Source organism: Equus przewalskii, chromosome 2, assembly GCF_037783145.1.
Source record: "Equus przewalskii isolate Varuska chromosome 2, EquPr2, whole genome shotgun sequence".
Lineage (NCBI taxonomy): Eukaryota > Metazoa > Chordata > Mammalia > Perissodactyla > Equidae > Equus > Equus przewalskii.
The window spans coordinates 16,096,277-16,113,648 of NC_091832.1; the positions used below are offsets into that span (position 1 = coordinate 16,096,277).

At 44.7% G+C, this 17,372-nt stretch overlaps 1 protein-coding gene and 1 long non-coding RNA gene across 4 annotated transcripts in view; one reads left to right on the forward strand and one right to left on the reverse strand.

Moving 5' to 3' along the window:
- Positions 1-8,086: 8,086 nt before the first annotated feature.
- LOC103553553 (uncharacterized) lies at positions 8,087-16,596 on the reverse strand. 2 transcript variants are annotated; one of them, XR_011537426.1, is made up of 5 exons: positions 16,256-16,571; positions 13,247-13,309; positions 11,440-11,540; positions 10,195-10,265; positions 8,087-9,490 (listed from the first exon to the last, which is right to left on the reverse strand). It is a non-coding gene; the product is annotated as an uncharacterized lncRNA (long non-coding RNA). The 2 variants fall into 2 exon arrangements; XR_545488.2 differs by lacking the exons at positions 8,087-9,490; positions 10,195-10,265; positions 11,440-11,540 and adding an exon at positions 12,652-12,933 and having other exon boundaries at positions 16,256-16,596.
- Positions 16,597-16,759: 163 nt separating this feature from the next.
- Positions 16,760-17,372, forward strand: part of HIVEP3 (HIVEP zinc finger 3) — a 482,443-nt gene continuing 481,830 nt past the window's right edge. For both annotated transcript variants that reach the window (XM_070610044.1, XM_070610048.1), the window contains exon 1: positions 16,760-16,916. The gene's annotated coding sequence lies outside the window, so the exon portion shown is untranslated. The remainder of the gene's footprint in view (positions 16,917-17,372) is intronic.

Below are 17,372 nucleotides of genomic sequence, written 5' to 3' on the forward strand. Positions count from 1 at the left end.
CTGTAGAGGGAGGAGCCCCATCTCAGCCTCTGGGTTACAGTAGTGAACTTGGTTCGGATCTACCATTGTGTGTGAAGCACTTTTACTTCCCATTACTTGGTAGGAACCAAAATTTGAACTGCCATTATGCACTTGCATACTTGGACCATAACAGGCCTGTGGCTTCAAACCCACTCACCAGTTTGTAATTCATTGCCAGCTCTGGTCAATGGAGATGTTTATCTTTTCCCCTCTCTTCTTATATTTTATTAACCATTGCAATGTGTTTGGAGCAAAGGGGGTGGATCAAAGCATTCGTCTTTGATGCTTCCTCTTGACTGGAAGTCCAATTTACATTGTAAAATTTTTTCATTTGTTCGAAAATCCATTTAATTTTAGTTTCTGAAAGCTACATGTGATGGCTATATAACTATTTAAAATAATATTTTTTACTAAGTAATTCTTCTTGTGTTTATTATAGGTAAAATTTCCAAAATCTCTAAGCATTTTTATTGTTTTAGTGAAAATCAGGCAACTTAAAAATCTGCTGTTTTTGATGGGGATTTCGGTGCTTGCAGATACCTCCTCCAGCAAAACATCCTAAAAATTCTACAATTCAATTGCAGAACTGGTTGGAGAAAGTGTACAATCCATTTGTTGATGGAAGTCAGCTTGATGTAGTGGTTAACTACATGAACCGCCTGGGAATGTAAGCTTGGGGATCTCTGGGAATCATTCAGTCTTGGCTTTAAGTCCCAGAGCCTCTGATTACTAGTTGTGTGAATTTGGGCAGGTTACACAACCTTTTAAACCTCATTTTTCTCATCTTCAACATGTTGGTAATAATGAAAACCAATAGGATTGTTTGAGGATCAAATGGCGTTGTACATCTGATGTGTTTACACGCAGCATCTGGCACATAGTAAGTGCCCAATAAATAGTTAACCATTGTTAACATTATGATTAAATCGTGCGTATACGTGTTAATTAGTTTTAAGAAATAAAACAACCAAATTGTGAGATTAGGACACAGCAAGAAAGTTCATCTAAAAGAGCCAACACAATAAACCCACTCTTTTACAAAGCATCATGTGTAGCTCAAACAATGAAAGCCACATCAATCTCCACCACATGAATAATAAAATTATATCAAATCATAGTTTTATGAAGAAAATTTGACCAAATTGAGTTTTCCAGACTAGTAATTTTAATTAAATTTGCCCCAGCCTCCAGGGGTGAAAATATAACCTTCTAATTTTCTATAGCTATGAATCAAAACCTTGCCAGGAGAGAATCTGCCTTTCACGCCACTAAAATGTTAGACTTGCAGCATTCTTCTTCTCTTCTGCTTTTATCAGTAGTCTCTGTTAATGAGGAGACAGTTCATTTCTTCCCTCCTGAGTTAAAAAAAAAAATCCCAACAAACTGAAGGATGATCTCAGTTTGAGAAGAACAATTCAACTATGCGATGATGCAATGCCTATAAATATTGTCCTATTAGACAAGGGCTCAGTGGCTTAAGTGGCCTAGTTAGACAATTAAAGCTAACCCACTTGGTCCCTAGGGCTCACAAAACCAAGAACCTGGGGATTCAACACAATCCCAGGAGACTCAACTCTAAAGGCACCTTTTTAAACTTGCTTTTAAAAATAGCACACCATATTTTCGTGTGTTTTATTTGGCAGATGCACTGACTAGGTGGGTTGGTCTGTCTGCCTGGTTTAGCATCAGCGCGACACCTTTCATTAATGGATGTAGGAAGGAAGTGTGCTAAAATGAGGTATTGACGCACGTGCAAAAGCTTGTCACTTGTTCAAAGAGCAATGAGACAACTGTAGGGGAAAGGAGAGGTCAAGGGCAGGGTTTCTGCTGTAGAGAGAAAAAGGGTTATGTCTTTTGGGCTGAATTCACACTGAATTTGGAATAAATGTCAATGTTTGAACATGTGACATCTCTTTATTTGGGAGCTGGATTGCAGCCTTGACACTCTGGGACTTTAAGGACACGTTCAGAAGCTTGTAGGTTCACCTTTAACACCAGCCAGCATTGTTACCGGTTCGCTATTCCTGCGTCTTCAAGGTGAATGCGGTTGAAGAGTAGGCGTATCTACCTTGGAAGCCTGAACAGCTGTCCCCTCTCTGCCCTGAAGTTTAGAGGGACTATGCCAAGCACCATGGTGAGTGGGAGACTGGAGTCATCAGCTTTCTGGTCTTCTTATTGCCAAGGAAGAATATCAAGAGAAAATAGAGACGTTGAGTATTTTTTCATATACTTGTTGGCCATTTGTACGTCTTCTTTGGAGAAATGTCTATTCAGGTCCTTAGCCCATTTTTAAAATCAGGTTATTCATTTTTTTGCTATTGAGTTGTAAGAGTTCCTTATATATTTTGGAGATTAACCCCTTATCAGATATATGGTTTTCAAATATTTTCCGTCATTCCATGGGTTGCCTTTTCACTCTGTTGATTGTTTCCTTTATGAAAAAAAATGCTCAACCTCACTAAGCATCAGGAAAACGCAAATCAAAACCACAATGAGATATCACCTCACACATGTCAGGATGGTTATCATCAAAAAAGACAAAAGACAACACATGGTGAGAATGTGGAGAAACTGGAACCCTTGTACACTATTAGTGGGAATGAAAATAGTGTGGCTGCTACAGAAAACAGTACGGAAGGTTCTCAAAAAATTAAAAATGGAACTATGATATAATACAGCAATTCCATTTCTGGGTATTTATCCAAAAGAAGTAAAATCAGGATCTCGAAGAGATATCTGCACTCCCACGTTCATTGCAGTGATGTTCACAATAGCCAAGATGTGGAAACAACCTAAATGTCCATTGACAGCTGAATGGCTAAAGAAAATGCGGTGTATGTATGCATATATATATGATGGCATACCATTTCGTTTTTAAAAAGAAGGAAGTTCTTCAGTACGCAGCAACATGTATGAACCTTGAGGACATAATGAGGTGAAATAAGCCAGATAGACAAATACGACATGATTCTGTTTATTTGAGGTATCTAAAATAGTCAAATTTATAGAGTCAAAGAATGGAATGGTGATTGCCAAGGGCTAGGGGTGGGGAGAAATGGGGAGTTATTAACCAAAGGACATATATAGTTTCAGTTAAGCAAGACGAGTAAGTTGTAGAGATCTGCTGTACAACATTGTACCTAGAGTCAACAATACTGTATTGTGAACTGAAAAATTTGTTAAGATGGTGGAGCTCATGTTAAATGTTCTTATGACAATAAAATAAAATAAAATAAAAAAGAGAAAATAGAGAAAGAAGCCAAGGAGAGAACCTTGGAGAACTAGCAGAACGACATAAGTTTGTAAGTGTGCAAACTGAATCTTTCTATGTTCTGGCATTCCAAACTTTGATGTCTTTGCTCAGACTTTTTCCTCATCTTCCAATTCTCTTCCACCATCTCTAAGGATCCAAATTCTCCCAGCATCTCAAATGGAAGTAATTCTTCTCAACAAATCTGCTCCTCTTTATTGGTACTGTTCATTCTCCTTCATGTTATAGTTATTTACACACTCATGTATATGTTTCAGGGTCTGTATTTTCTGGTGGCCAGGAAACTCAGCTTCCTTCTCTGTGGTCCAGATCCTCAGCGAACTCCCTGAAGATGAGGATGATGATAGTGATGATGATAGTGAGGAGGAAGACAAAGAAGATCATGGTGATGATGGCAGCACATCAGAGTGGAGCAAATATAACTTTGCAAGTGGGCTGTCATTGGTTTGAACTTAACTCTGCCATTTTCTAATTGTGTAGCACTTGGCAAGTTCCTCAGTGTAGCTGAGCAAAGTTATTTTGAGAATTAAATAAATTAACCTACATTTACATGTGCTCTATTCTAGAGCACACAACAGATGCTCCAGAAATAGTAAATTCTGTTTTCTTCTCTGTCGCCCCCTTACCCAGTTCATGACGGTTCTTACGTTATAGAGAGCTTCCATCTTCAATGTACTGGTTAGGATTCTTTCAGTTGCAAGTGACAGAAACTCACCTTAAGTAATTAAAAAAAAAAAAAAAAAACAGAATTTTTTGCTCGTGTAAGTGAATGGCAAAGTAAGGCTTAATCCAGAGCTTGAATCATATGATTGGAACCCAGCTTTCTCTCTTTATTTCTTAGCTCTATTTCCTCTGTGATTGTTCAGTTAGGCAGGCTCTGCTCTTCATGACAGACAGCTGCCAAAGCTTCAGTATATGTCCTCAGCAACGTCAGAGGAATGAGAGAACTTTTTCCCTAACTGCTCCAGCCAATGTTCCAGAATTTCATCCAGTTGGTTTTCATTGACCTGGCTTAGTCCAGGCCTATCCCTGAACCAACACTGTGGCCTGAGGAGGTGATGCCCTGAGTGGCTGGCCAGTTCCTCTGAGCCAAGGGTGAGAATAGCCTCACTCAACCCATATGTACCAAGAGAAGGGAAAAGATGGCTCTTCAAGGAAAATCAGGGTTGTGTGACCAGAAGAAGGTGACCAAGTGACAGGCAAGCAAAAAAAAAAAAAAAAAAAAAAAAAAAACCAAAAAACAACCCAACAGGTGTCAGTCGTCCAGATGACTGCAGTGAAGGTGGACTAGGAAAAACTCCTCTTCTGCTTTGGGGAATTTCTAAAAACTCTATGGAGACATACAGATGCCTCTATGTCTCAGAGATGTGGGGCTTCCTTCTTCTTCTCCCAGTGCTGTGGATATTTTTTCTTGTGTGTGGGAGGGCCTAGTGAGCTAAGTGAGCTCTTAGGAATGTGGTGGTTCTCTCAGTGTCCTGGAAGGAAAGAGATGGACACTCAAAGGAGTTGAACATAAAGACTGTTTACATAGACGTGGGCAGGGTTAGCCAACATGGGGTAGTGAGGCTCCCAGGGTCTAGCCCGGAGCAGTCAGGAGAAGGAAGGAGATTACCAGAGTCCAGTGAGAGCTGGACTTGTGAAAGAGGGGCCCTGGGACAGGAGCTGTGGCCTAGGAGGAGCACAGACACTGACTGACCCCTGGCAAGCAGAGAGGGAGCAGGGGCAGTAAATACCCTAGCCTCTCTTCACTCCTACCCTCCATTCTCATGCTGGTGCCCCCCACCCCCGACCATTGGCCAACCCAACCAGAAGATAGAGGGCAAGGAAGGCCAGGTGAGACAGCTCCCAAAGCAGGGCAGAGAAGGGCGGAAAATGGAGACGGGCCAGCCGGGTCCTACTGTTCTGCAGGGTTTGTTCTCTGGGAGGAAAGTGTGGTGTGTTAGACGCTTGGCCCTTGATCAGTGCAGTTGGGGGAAGGGGGTGTTTAGTCAGCGTCTGGCTAAATTCTGATTTATTCCCTTTGCTTTTGGAAATGTAATAATCTCTCCATCAAAGCTCCATCTATCTGCCAAAATAATGCATGTCCTTTTGTACAAATGAAAGAATTACTGCTATTATGCAAACACTGAAAGGGTACCACATTTGCATGCAGAGGGGAAAAAAGAAAAATCCTATTTGCAATAAAATTAATTATACCAATGTGGCAAAGAGACACATGAGTATCCATTTAACACTTGGACAGGAGCAGAACTAACTTTCCTTGCCAATCCTGATGAAATAATGGAAGCCAAAAAGAAAATACTCTGAAAACAGAGGACTAGATAGAATAAACAGGAATTGGGAATTTCTGGCCATTTTAAGACTCCTCCTCAACAGAAACAAAAGATTGAAATGAAGGTTTTTACAAATGCTAACCATGAATATTAATGTTCTATAGCTGAAGGCTGAACCAAGTTCCTCATTAAAATGGTCTTTTGGTGGAGAAGTGTTAGCATGCAGGGTTTGCGACTGGTGTGAGGTGCGGTGCAGAACGTGCTTTGCATCTGAAACCAGAAGGAAGGTGGATCCATTAGGTTTAGAACTTGCCGTATTTATTATATTGCTGCGTTTGACCATTAGGAAAAAGGAGATTTGAAAAGAAGGCAAAGGAATCATGTGTTCTGGAGAAGAGAAAGTCGAATTGTTGCCTGGGGGACATTCAGTTCATAAAATGCTCCCCTGCATTCCAGGCTCCTCATGTTATGTGGACGCTGTTGTCTGGCTTGTCTGTCCGCCCTAACCAGATCGAGAGCTTCCAGGAGGCAGGGACTGTGTCTACCTAGGTCTTATCACCCTGCATCTCCAGTGCTTGGTATGGAATAGGCATTCAATAAATGTTGCATTGAGAAATATATTAATGAATGAACCACAGGACTTTAGACAAAATTGCCTCAGAAATCACCAATTTCAATGATTCTGAAAGAATAAGTGACCTTGGAGTGAGAGGTGGGGCAGTGGTGGTTGGGGGACAGGATAAAGAAGATGAGATATATCTGGGAGAGATGTTTTGAAACACATGTCCCCCCAAATCCATTGGCCACTAGAGCCTCCACATGGACATCAGGATCTGGTGGGAGTGAATACTGTAATTTGAAAAGCTCCATTAAGTGATTTCCTGCCCAAACAGGCTGAGAACCTGGCCCAACACCCACCTACCCAGCTACCCTTCCAATTCTCCCCACTTCCAGGACTTAGTTCAGTGCCTGCGACAAAACGGGTGCCACCAATATTTGCCGAGCAAATGATTGTCACAGGGAAGACTACTCAGAAGTAGCAATCATTTGCCCAAGGCTCCACACAGTCAGGTCTTGGTGATCCAGGCACTCAACGTGAAGGATTATCACAGAGAAAACGTTGACCATCTTTTTTCTACACCTTCCCCCCAGCCCCCGAAGTCAGGGTTAAAGGTGAAAGCCTTCGTGTGTGAAAGAGCACGTAGGTCAGGACTTTCTGCTGATGCAATGCCTTTGAACAGTGGGACCAGCCCTTGGAGGAAGTGGTGCGGGATTCCCTTGCTAGATCTCCCACTGAAGTGTTAAAACGTGATGGACACTCATTTTTCTAGGTTGATTAAGATTAGATGCAGCCTTGGTGGAGGCAAAGCGTGAACTAGAACTAGAAGCTATCTGTGAATCACACCACAACTCTATAACCTTCATTGGGAAATTACATCGCTACCATTGAACACAGGGAAGTGGATGAAAGAAATGACTCCTCCATCTTACCATCTCTCAGTCTGTAAAACTGATGGTAAGTTGGGTTTATTTATTTGATGATATATACAGTGTTGGCAGTATAGTGTGTCATTAAAAGCAGTCATTATAGTGTATCATTAAATACAGAAAATATACAAAAATATAGAATATATAGTGTACCATTAAATGATGCAATATAGTGTACCATTAAAGGCATGGATTCTGTGAGTGTAACTAAATGCCACTGAATTGTATACTTTAAAATGGCTAAAATGGTGAATTTTATGTTATGTGAATTTTATTACACACACACACACACACACACACACACACACACAAGGCAGCTGGATTCTGCAGCCAGATAGTTTGAGTTTGAATACTGGCTCTATCACTCACTAACTGTGTGACCTTGGGCAAATTATCTAACCTCTCTGTGCCTCTGTTTCTTTGCATGTAAAATGGAGATGATAATAGCACTTACTTCGTGGGGTTGTTGTAAGGATTAAATGAGCTCATATATGTAATGCTCTTAGAACCATGTCTGGGGTACAGTAAGTGCTGTCCAAGTGTGAGCTCACATTAGTGTTACTACGGCAGATAGCATACCCCATAGGGAGATGAGGCTGATGTTAACTTTTGTTGCTTGTCTACAAGGTTTTGCATTATTTAATAGATGAAGTAAAGACTGAAGACTGAAGTTGTCTTAATTGAATGACACTGACTCAGACGGAGGCTCTTTGTGAGAGAGAATAGCATGTTTTCCTAGGTACGGTACTAATATAAATTATTTCCATTGTATTTCCTGAATCATAGGATCTTAAGTACTGAAACAGGGCTCACAGTTCGTCTCAGCCTGAATAGAGAAGAACCTGACTTGCCCAAGGTTGCACACCTAGCGTGGTCTGGTCTTCTAATTGCTAGAGCAGTGCTCTTTCTGCCCATCACCATAGTTACAATAACTCAGTGCACGGAAATGCATTTTGGTTTCACATCTGTAAAGTTTAAAGTGAAACACACACACACATACACACACACACAAGAGTCAAGGTACAGACAGCACTTCAATTTTACAAGGAATCGTTGGCATTTAATTGGAATGCACCACATTTTCTGTTTTGAAGGGAGGCAGTAAGTCTACGTCAATGTCAGGGTTCCTAGTGACAAGTCACAGAAACAAGCTCTGGCTAACTTGAGCAGCCAAGGAATTTATTGGAAAGATATCAGGTAGCTTGAGAATTGAAGAGAGGGTGGCAAACCAGGCTCATAGGATGACCAGAACAAGAGGCCAGGCAGTGGGTATCACAGCCAAGGTCACCCCTCAGGGTCAGTGTGATGAAGATGCTGCCAGGCACAGCTGCCCCTGGCCACTCAATGCCAAAGTCCCACACTCTGCTGGATGGTGCTGCTGCTGGACTCTCATCCTTGGGCTCGGCTGTCGGGGGTGGTCTCTCACCTGCCTCTGTGTCCTTGCATCACTCTCTGTGACCTGAAGTCTCAGAAGAAGCATTCCATGAGCTGAGCTGGGTCAGATGTCTGAGATCCAGCGTGGTTGGCAGGCGGGGTGCGGGGCAGAGAGAAAGTCTCTGGTCTTCTCAGACTGCAGATTGGGAAGAAGATCCCTACCTATAAGCAAGATTTACAAAGGCAAATTCCCCCATCCCACCTTTGGAGTCTCCCCAAATATGAAGGTGGTAGAATGCTGAATAATTGAAAACAAACCAACAAACGAAAACAACAGAAAATCTATGACATCAGGAAAATCCAGGAAAAGTGTCCATCCCAGATGCCTGCTCTTCTCCTCTTTCTGGAGTCACCATCCTCTACTTGGTCTGCCTTCTCCTTTGCTCTCCTCCATCCCCATCACTTCCCCATGCTGGAGGGAACAGTGTTTCCAAGAAGGACTACAAGGTCAAATGATTCTCTTACAGCTCAGCTTACTTCAGTCACCACCAGATTCACCCTGCAACCCTTGAGCATCTGCTCTCTCCAATTAGAATAAAATCCAACTGCTTATTTTTTTATTACGATAAAATGCACATAACATAAAACTGACCATTTTAGCCATTTTTAAAATATCCAATTCAGTGGCATTTAGTACACTCACATGTGTGTGCAACCATCACCACTATCTAGTTTGAGAACATTTTCATCAGTCCAAGAGGAAACCCCATACCTGTTAAGCAGCCACTCCCCATCCTGCCTTCCCTGAGCCCCTGGAAACCATTAGTCTGTGTTCTGTCTCTGTGGATTGGTCTATTCTGGAAATTTCGCATAAACGGAGTCATACGCTATGTAAACACCTTCCTATTAATTCTCCTCCTCCTGTTGCTACAGGTTGTCCGTGGCTTGTCTCCTCTGTACCCCTGCAATGTCATCTCAGCACAGGACAGGGAACCAGCACTGCTCACTCATCCTTCTCTGATGAAGCCACAGAAGAGAGATGGAGGTCGATGGACCTGAGAAACTATCAGAAAGATGATGAGAATCCCCTGGGTAGAAAGAATGTAGTTGAGTGTCTCTGTATGATTAACAACACAAAACAGCAGATGGCTGGGTAGGAGGCTTGGGGTAGGCTAGGGAAAAGCTTTTTAGCTGAGCTGAATTCTTTCTCTCTCCCTGGACAGATCACTGCCCACACCTGCATCTCTCCAAGGCAGAGAAACAGCAGGACCACATTAGTGCTGGCTGGGGATGGTGAGTTATATCAGGGCAATGATGAATTGTCTGCCTGGAATTGAATTACCACGTGATTTTCTGCGGCACGGGGTTGCCCGGGGGAAGGTGCAGCAAACGGGTATATTTGAGGCAGAGTTATAGTGCCAGAGGCTCTCCTCTCTCTCCACTCTCCACCCCAACCCCTCCCAGCAACCTAGACCAGGGAGAGCACAAGTGAGGGCTTTGTTAACAGCCATGATTGCTATCTTAGTTAAGGTGATGTTAAAATGATGTAACAAAGAAAGCCCAAAAGAGAAGGGCTTAAAGAATATAGGCATACATTTCTCTCATACAGCACAATTCCAAAATCTGTGGGCAGCTCTGCTGCATATCATCATCCAGGAATAAAGACCAACAGCATCTCTGTCATCCTAACACAGGTCTTCTAAAGTATGTACAGTAAAGGTTCAGTGGACCAGCTAGGATATGACACCACGCCAGGCTTGGGCTCACCTGCAGAAGGTAGGACATGCTTCAAATCAGCGGTCATAGCTGGTGTTGTCTCCATACTGAGAACACGTGGGCTAGGAACCAAAGGGAAGAGTTAGGAGTGGCCTTTCTAACTATTACACTGAATACTTCACTTGATAGAATTTTTGCTTTCCATCTCCATGACCTTGGATTTGACAGGTTTGGGGTGTTGATTCCTTAGAGAGGAATGTTCCCACCAAGGAACGCAGCCATAGTTCTGATGAATTGGAAGCTGAGTTTGTCCCTGGCCTTTTTGGGACTCTTCATGCCACTGAATCAACAGGAAGAGAAGGGAAGCACTGCCTTGGCTATCAAGGGGAAACTGGGTTGCTGCTTTGCAGTAGAGCTGAGAAGACTATGTTCGGAACCCAGGGGATTTGTGGGGCCACTTCTTAGAACTTCCATTCCAATAATACATTTCAGTGAAAACTGGCAACCCACTATGGAGAGGACTAGTAAGGGTTATATTGAGATGAAGGTTTGGGCCTCCCAGTAGCTGAGGTTCTGATAGAGAGTAAGGTGAACATGGAATGGATAATGGAAGAAGGAAGCCATGGTGATCAGCTCTGGTCTCATGACGGGTTATAGAAGGGGAGACTGTAGCCATCCATACCTATTTTATGGTAATTGATTTTTCCCCTCCCTTTTTCCTACTACTTTATATCAAGAGTATTGGTGGCAGTTAACCCCAAAATTTAGATTCTGGGTGGGAGTACACTTGAAATGACATCAACAGTAATAACACAGTGGCTGATGACACATGTGTCTCCTTGTGTTTGGGATGAGATTTTCATCACTCAAATGAAGGAGAGAAATGGTAGCTGGATGGCAAATGGGGTGGAGTGGACTGATTATTCTTTGTTTATGCTGCCATATCCATTCTCCACCCTTCTCGGCTTTATTCTTTCCCGGGGAGCCTGATCCCTAGAGACTGCGTCGTCTGGACTCTTGCTGGTGGCGTTTCTGCTCAGGTCAGTCAGTGATAGGCACTTGCAGGGGATTGGAGAATGAGAGGGAGGCAAGCGAGGTCAAGGTGTTTTTCCCTCACTGCCTCTGCTTTGAAGCCATTCCTCTGGCAGAATCTCTGCCTGACTACAGCTCCTGCCAGGCAGCCCCTCCTCCACAGTTCCCACTCTCCTGTTTCCTCTGCTTGTCTCTGCGTTCTTAGGGGTGGTCATGGTTTCTGCTGTTGTTAGTAACTGGGTGCCTGACAACCCTTCCCCACACCTATGCAGGTTGTCCTTTCACTGAAATCTCTTCACTTGAGCCACGTGGGCTGTTTCCTGCTGTGACTCGACTGCTCAAGGGTCCATTTCCTCCTCCAGCTCCTAAAGAAGAGCAACATTGTCTTAGTCATCTCTGTAAGCAGAGGTTATCTGGTCACAAAATGTTAGATGAATCAATCAAAACAGTGCTGAAGATCTGTCTTTTCCCATGAATCTCGCAAAGCCAGAACAAAGAGCAAACTTAATCAGTAGCATACTCTTCATTTTTATTTCCAGGGAAGCAACCCAGATTCTTTCCACGTTGCCTTTTCCTAAGGTTCCCAGTGCCTCCAGGTGAGGTTCCCAGTGTCCCAATGCGATACCTCACAGGGACCCAAGCAGTGCTTTTTCAAATTAGGATGTTAATTACAATTGCATGTGCAAATGCATAATTTTATGTGGGGTCTGTATCCCGTACGTGAAGCCTTTCACACATAATTGCTAGTGCAGTGCATCAAACAATTTGCTCAACCCTTCAGGCTCCTAAGGTGCTTAATCTCTTTTATTAAGTGACTCTCCTCCACTAAATAACCATCCCTGTCTCCTTCCTCTAGGCCCTGTTGCTACAGATAAACGAATCTGTGCTCTGGAGTTGCTGGCTAATATATCATCATTTCCAGTTGATCGAAGGTAGGCAGTGTTGGGAACGCAGATAGGAGGGGATGCTGGTGAGTGAAATATAGGATTCAGAGGTCAGATCTGGAGAGAGAGAAGGTAGAAGGGAGCACTCAGGTCAAAGAGTTCGGAGAGAAGAGGTCAGAATCTGGATAAGGGGTCTAAGGCCAAGGGCACCACCAACAAGAACCCAAGTCTTCTAACGCAGGGCCACCTTATACACTTCTTTCAAGACCACCCCTCCCCCATGAACTATCCTCAGTGTATAGGAACAAGTGGCTGAAGTATAGGGGGAGAGGATGGAGATCAGAGTAACTCCTGGTATAGGCCAAAGATTAAGGATTTCTGTTTGTATTCATAGTCTCAGCTATCTTTTGTTGGGTTAAACTAGGGAGTTTTATTGTCCTTAGTGCTTGCTTGTCAATGATAATGCACTTTCATTTTTGTGAATATATTTACCCTTCAGAGACTTATAGGATGTGAGAGCTGGCAGAATTCTTAGAGATTATTCATATTATCTTTATTCTATTCATGACAAAATGGAGGCCAAGAGAGATTGTTGTGTTACTGTTAGGACTATTTATGTTATAGACAGAAAACTAAACTCCAGTGACCACAAAGGAAAAGTATTGGCTCATATAACTGGAAGGTATGGGGTAATCAGCTTCAGGTGTGGCTTGATCGGGCTGTTCACTGCTCAACGATGTAACTGAGGTTCTGTTTATTTTCCATTTTCCCATTCTGCCTTCCTCAGGATTCATCCACTGCTTGGCAATCTAGTCTCTATTCTTGTGGTCACACGTAGCTGCATTAATTCTAGACCTTACATCATTCATAGGAGCTACAGCAGGGAGAGAATCTTTGTTTCGTGTTTGCCAGAAGCTCTTGAAAATGTTTTCTCAAATCTTATTGGCTTGACTGGGTTTCATGGCTACCTTTGAACTAATTTCAGTAACCGAAGAGATGGGATAGAATGATTGCTTTAAGCCAATCAGGCCCAACTCCTGGAGTGTGGGGTTAGGTTAAACAAGACCACATGGGTTAGAATGGAGAAAAAGTGGTTTTCCAAAGAAGTTTTGGGGTTCTGAGGGTGGGACAATGGAGGAATGGATACTGGGGAGGCTGACTGAAAGTGTCCCAGGGCAGTGACTTACCCAAGGTCAAGTAGTTGGTCATGGCCGGGCTGCGACTAGAATCCAGCTTTCCTCACTCAGCATCTGCATATGGATGGTTATATAATTCCACTTAAGGTAGTACGTGTTTCACCATAGACACACAAATGGAACTAGGGATTTGCCTATTATGTTTAGTTTATTCTCCAGCTACCATTACAAATGTGTGTAAAAACTTACCTTGCCATTTAGTCACAATAATGACTACGATTGTCTGAGTTACTTAATTTTCCATCTCATTAGGCTGTGAAGGCTTTCAGGAGAAATTGAGCAGATTTTTGAGATGAGAGCAATGTTATTTAAATAAGTACCCTTTAGCCCTGTAGTCTTACTGAGGTTTTAGCAGTCTCCTGGAACATTTTTCAGAACTGGAATACAGTTTTTAAACAATTTATATGAGCTGCCTTAAGCGTGAATTTTTGCTTTTCATCTCCCTGGGAAAAATGCTTGTCAGTGTTCCTTCATGTGATCCTTTTCTCTTATTCAAGATTAGAGGCAAAGAAGAAGAAGAAGAAAGGAAGGGTACTGAGCACCTGCCACGTGCTGGGGAGTGTGCTAAGCACTAAGGATACAGAATAGAAACTTACAGCCCTCAAGGAACTCCACATTTAGTGGGAGAGGCGATAATTAAATGGTCAAGTAAAATACCATGACAGTAAGTGCAACCATAGGTGGAAGAAACGAGTGCTTTGAGAACACAGAGGAAGGCGGACGGTTGGGAGCAAGGAAGAGCCATGGAGGCTTTCTGAAGGATAACTCCTTAAAGGATGGTTGAAGTTAGTTGGGGGAAAACAGGGAAGGATATTCTATATAAAGGGGGTCTCATGAACACCAGGGCATGAAATCTTAGTGAGTTTATGTGAAACTCCAAGTAATTCAGAAAGGCAGAAATGTGAAGGCAAGGCAGGGAATGGGGAGAGAAGATGCAGGAGAGGCAGGGAGCAGCTGGGTCACAGAGCTTGGAGTCTATCCTATGGGCAATGGATGTCTCCAAAGAATTTTAAGTAGGCAAAGACATGGTTTGTGTCTTAAACATTTTTCTGTATCTGCTAGATTCTATCTTTGCAGGCAACTCTCATCAACTTCCAGAAAAAGAATACATTGGCAAGATACAGGATCATTCAGAAAACTGCAGGAAAACTACAGCATCCAGGCTCTGAAAGGAGCTCCCAGGACAGAAGCAGCAGGAATCGACTGGAAGTCTTCCGGGTCGGGAAGAATCAGGTCCAACCAACTTCAGTTTTTATGTTGCTCTGCCCAGAATTCAAACTCCCCAATGAAGGGTGTTGTATTGCCCCAGCTTCAGGGCATACCCAGCCTGGTTTAGGTAAAGTTGGCATTTTGGTTGGCAGTCTCAACAAGCTCATAGCTCATGGGGGAAGGGGTGGGTTCCTAAAGCAAAGCCAGGGCATTGCTACCATAAGAGAGAGGAATGCCAGCTGTGTTAGCCATTGCAATGGGTGTCCACTTCAACAACTGTTTGAAAGCTAGATTGGAAGGGCACAAAAGATGAAGGGAAGTAAAAGGCAAAAGATGATGGCGCTGTGGACTAGGGCTGTGATAGTAGGAATAGAAAAGAGCAATGGGATTTAAGAACATTTATAGGATAAAAATTGGTGGTTGACTCTAGAAGAAGGAAGAGGGAAGAATCAAGGATGACTCCCAGGCCCTAGCATGCTGTAAGAGACAGCACCCTTGGAGAGAAGGTAGAGGAAGGGGAGGGAGATGATAAATTGCTTAGGACACACTGAGTTTGAGAAACCTATGGGACATCAGGTGAATGTTAGAATTTGAAACACAGTAACTGAACTCACGGACATGGATGATAGAACCTAGGAAGGATTTTGGAAGGAGCCATAAAAAACATCAATGTTTAAAATAGGTTTGCCAAGGAAAAGAAGGTCAAAAGACAGAAAGACTGGAGAGGAGGGGGAGAACCAGGAATGTTCAAGGTCATAGAAAGCCTCAGCATTCAAGGAGAGCGTGGATTTGAGCTCTCTCTCTGGTGTGGACAGAAGCCACATTCTAGGGAACCGACATATAAATGGGAGATGAGGAAGTGGGGGTAGAACGCATAGCCCACCCTTTTAAGAATCTTGGATGAGAAGGGATGGGAAACTGCACAGTAGTCAGAAGGGGTTCAGCATCAAGGGAGTTAGTTTTTTTGGTAGTTTGATTTTCTTTTAAAAAAATTGAGATATAATTCACATACTACAACATTCACTCTTTTAAAGTGTGTATTATTCAGCGGTTTTTAGTATATTCACAAAGTCATGCAATCATCACTCCTACCTAATTCCAGAACATTTTCATCACACCCTAAAGCAGAAACCTCAGGCCCATTAGCAGTCACTCCCCACTTTCCCTTTCCCCCAGCTCCTGGCAACCACCAATCTACTTTCTGTCTCTATGGTTTTGCCTATTCTGGACATTTGATAGAAACGGACTCATATGCTATGTAGTCTTTCATGTCTGGTTTCTTTCACTTGTATAATCACTTATATATATCACATATAATAAGGATGACGTTTTCAACATTCATCCTTATTATAGCGTGTATCAGTACTTCATTCCTTTTTATGGTCCAATAATATTCCTTTGCATGGACAAATCATAATTTGTTTATCCACTCATCAAACGACGGAAATTCCACTTGTTGGCTATTATGTATATGCTATGAACATTTTTTGTACAACTTTTTGAGTAGATTTTTGTTTCCAATTCCCTTGAATATACACTTAGGAGTAGAATTGCTGGGTCTCAGTTGATTCTTGTTGGGAGAGACTTGATCTTGTTTACAGGCTGAGGGTAGAGAACCAGCGCAGAGGGAGAGGTGGGAGACACAGAGAGGGGGTGGGGAGGAGGAGGAGGGCAGGCGCTGGAGAAGGGCCACTCTCTTCAGCATCACTCTTTCTCTGTTGGCACAACCTTAACGCCCTAACCTCGTTTCACAACTGCTGAACTCTCTGCACACACATCACACTTGCTGACCATGGAATGAATCCAGCGTGTGGATAAAGCACCCCGAGACTGGTCGCAGATGCGTCGGAGCCAGCGGCTCGTTATCTGTTGCAGTTCATAGTTTTGGGGTCTCCTCTGGCTAGAGCCTGGCACATTCCAGTTAGGTTTTTCCTGTAGATTCGTTCACAGCTGAATAAGGACGATCCACGGTGCAGTCTGAGTGTGACTCCTGGCTCCTCAGGTCATCCAGGGCTCCAAGCTGTCCCGGATAAGGAAGGATGCCGGGTACCGGCGGTCGGGGACCAAGAACGCCAGCGGTCAGCCTTACGCGTTGCTCTCCGCAGCCACCGCGCACGCGCAGCTACCCTGCCAAGGAGGGGGCGGGGAGTGGGAGGGGTGGGTATCGCCCGGGCCAATCCGAAGCGAGCGCCCCCGCCCTCCGGGCCGGTGGACTGAGCTTGACCCCGGCGGTGGGCGGAGGAGGCGGGGCCAGCCGTGTGGCCGCGGAGGGGGCGGGGCCCGGGGCCTGGAGGCGGGGCCTGGGGCTGTCAGTCCCGCGCCCGCCGCCACTGCTGCCGCCGCCGCCGCGGTTCCTTACATGCAGTGGCCCCGGTGGCTGCCAGCGCTGCCGCCCGTCGCCCGCCGCCTCGGCATCCCGAGCCGCCTCTCGCCGTGCCGGCCTGGCGCGCAGGTAAGGCCGGCCGCGCTGCCGAGCCATCGCGCCCCCCTCCTCGGCATCGGTCCGCCGTGCGGGCGCCCCCTCCGGGCTGTGTCAGCGCCGCGGTTCCCCTTGCCGCCCGGGGGCGGTCCCGGGGGGCGGGACGACAGTCCTCCCCATCCCCCCTACACCACCGGGCGCCGCGCCTGCTGCCGGGGTCTCCGGGCCGCGCCTCCGCATCCCGGCGTGGGGCTGGTCCCGAGCCCCCCCTCCCGGGCCGATTACACAATCGCTGGGGCTGGGGGCGGGGGTCCCCTCCCGAGCCCCGGCCCTACACCTGTCCCCGCGGCGCGCTCCCAGACAGAGGGCAGAGACCCAGCGCGGCAGCGGGGGCCCGGAAAGTTTCACTTTGTGGTCCGGGCTTGTTGACATCCGAGAGATGCGGGAGATGCAGGCTGAGCAGCGAGGATGCGCCTCGAGATCAGCGTT